This window comes from Schistocerca serialis, unplaced genomic scaffold, assembly GCF_023864345.2.
Source record: "Schistocerca serialis cubense isolate TAMUIC-IGC-003099 unplaced genomic scaffold, iqSchSeri2.2 HiC_scaffold_1171, whole genome shotgun sequence".
Classification (NCBI taxonomy): Eukaryota; Metazoa; Arthropoda; class Insecta; order Orthoptera; family Acrididae; genus Schistocerca; species Schistocerca serialis.
In genome coordinates, this window is record NW_026047372.1 from 1 (window position 1) to 2500 (window position 2500).

The following is a 2500-nucleotide window of genomic DNA, read 5'->3' on the forward strand; positions in this document are numbered from 1 at the left end:
GGACGTCCTGCCGGTGGGGCGAGCCGAAGGCGTGCGACCCGCCTCGTGCGTGTTCGTGCGTCCCGAGGCGGACCCCGTTGCAATCCTACCAGGGTGCTCTTGAGTGAGTGTCTCGGTGGGCCGGCACGTTTACTTTGAACAAATTAGAGTGCTTAAAGCAGGCAAGCCCGCCTGAATACTGTGTGCATGGAATAATGGAATAGGACCTCGGTTCTATTTTGTTGGTTTTCGGAACCCGAGGTAATGATTAATAGGGACAGGCGGGGGCATTCGTATTGCGACGTTAGAGGTGAAATTCTTGGATCGTCGCAAGACGAACAGAAGCGAAAGCATTTGCGAAGTATGTTTTCATTAATCAAGAACGAAAGTTAGAGGTTCGAAGGCGATCAGATACCGCCCTAGTTCTAACCATAAACGATGCCAGCCAGCGATCCGCCGCAGTTCCTCCGATGACTCGGCGGGCAGCCTCCGGGAAACCAAAGCTTTTGGGTTCCGGGGGAAGTATGGTTGCAAAGCTGAAACTTAAAGGAATTGACGGAAGGGCACCACCAGGAGTGGAGCCTGTGGCTTAATTTGACTCAACACGGGAAACCTCACCAGGCCCGGACACCGGAAGGATTGACAGATTGATAGCTCTTTCTTGATTCGGTGGGTGGTGGTGCATGGCCGTTCTTAGTTGGTGGAGCGATTTCTCTGGTTAATTCCGATAACGAACGAGACTCTAGCCTGCTAACTAGTCGCGTGACATCCTTCGTGCTGTCAGCGATTACTTTTCTTCTTAGAGGGACAGGCGGCTTCTAGCCGCACGAGATTGAGCAATAACAGGTCTGTGATGCCCTTAGATGTTCTGGGCCGCACGCGCGCTACACTGAAGGAATCAGCGTGTCTTACTAGGCCGAAAGGTCGGGGTAACCTGCTGAACCTCCTTCGTGCTAGGGATTGGGGCTTGCGATTGTTCCCCATGAACGAGGAATTCCCAGTAAGCGCGTGTCATAAGCTCGCGTTGATTACGTCCCTGCCCTTTGTACACACCGCCCGTCGCTACTACCGATTGAATGATTTAGTGAGGTCTTCGGACTGGTACGCGGCATTGACTCTGTCGTTGCCGATGCTACCGGAAAGATGACCAAACTTGATCATTTAGAGGAAGTAAAAGTCGTAACAAGGTTTCTGTAGGTGAACCTGCGGAAGGATCATTACCGACTAGACTGCATGTCTTTCGATGTGCGTGTCGTGTCGCGCAACACGCTACCTGTACGGCTCGCAGTAGCCGTGCGCCGCGTGCGGAACAACGCGTGCTTCTCAAAACTAACGGAAATGTTGTGTGGTACGAGCGCTGAAGCGCTGGAGCGGCTGGCCTGCGGCACCTGGCGCCTGGCGCCGGTTTTGAATGACTTTCGCCCGAGTGCCTGTCCGCTCCGGTGTGGAGCCGTACGACGCCCATCGGCCGTGAGGCCGTTGGACACAGAACGCTTGAACAGGGGCCGCCACACGCCTACGTCCCGCCTATGCAACTGTCTTGAAAGAGACAGTGGAAACTAAGAAAAGATCACCCAGGTCGGTGGATCACTCGGCTCGTGGGTCGATGAAGAACGCAGCAAATTGCGCGTCGACATGTGAACTGCAGGACACATGAACATCGACGTTTCGAACGCACATTGCGGTCCATGGATTCCGTTCCCGGGCCACGTCTGGCTGAGGGTCGGCTACGTATACTGAAGCGCGCGGCGTTTGCCCCGCTTCGCAGACCTGCGAGTGTCGCGGCCGCCTGTGGGGCCGGCCGCGTCTCCTTAAACGTGCGATGCGAGCCCGGCGCCTGGCGGTTCGCATACCGGTACTTACTCGGTAGCGTGCACAGCCGGCTGGCGGTGTGGCGTGCGACACCTCGTACAACGACCTCAGAGCAGGCGAGACCAACCGCCGAATTTAAGCATATTACTAAGCGGAGGAAAAGAAACTAACAAGGATTCCCCCAGTAGCGGCGAGCGAACAGGGAAGAGTCCAGCACCGAACCCCGCAGGCTGCCGCCTGTCGTGGCATGTGGTGTTTGGGAGGGTCCACTACCCCGACGCCTCGCGCCACTGCCCAAGTCCAACTTGAATGAAACCACGGCCCGTAGAGGGTGCAAGGCCCGTAGCGGCCGGTGCGAGCGTCGGCGGGACCTCTCCTTCGAGTCGGGTTGCTTGAGAGTGCAGCTCCAATTGGGTGGTAAACTCCATCTGAGACTAAATATGACCACGAGACCGATAGCGAACAAGTATCGTGAGGGAAAGTTGAAAAGAACTTTGAAGAGAGAGTTCAAAAGTACGTGAAACCGTTCTGGGGTAAACGTGAGAAGTCCGAAAGGTCGAACGGCTGAGATTCACGCCCATCCGGCCACTGGCCTCCGCCCTCGGCAGATGGGGCCGGCCGCCCGCGCGGAGAAATCCGCGGCGGGGTCGTGTCCGGTTGCCTTTCCACTCGCCGCGGGGTGGGGCCGTTCCGGTGTGCGGTGGGCCGC

General features: G+C 56.9%; 2 non-coding genes across 2 annotated transcripts in view; both read left to right on the top strand.

Moving 5' to 3' along the window:
- Positions 1 to 1550: 1550 nt before the first annotated feature.
- Positions 1551 to 1705, top strand: LOC126433669 (5.8S ribosomal RNA). The gene has a single exon (XR_007578659.1). It is a non-coding gene; the product is annotated as a 5.8S ribosomal RNA (ribosomal RNA).
- A 188-nt stretch (positions 1706 to 1893) lies between these two features.
- Positions 1894 to 2500, top strand: part of LOC126433666 (large subunit ribosomal RNA) — a 4223-nt gene continuing 3616 nt past the window's right edge. Inside the window, exon 1 of the ribosomal RNA XR_007578657.1 lies at positions 1894 to 2500. This exon is cut by the window's right edge and continues 3616 nt beyond it. This is a non-coding gene — a ribosomal RNA (large subunit ribosomal RNA).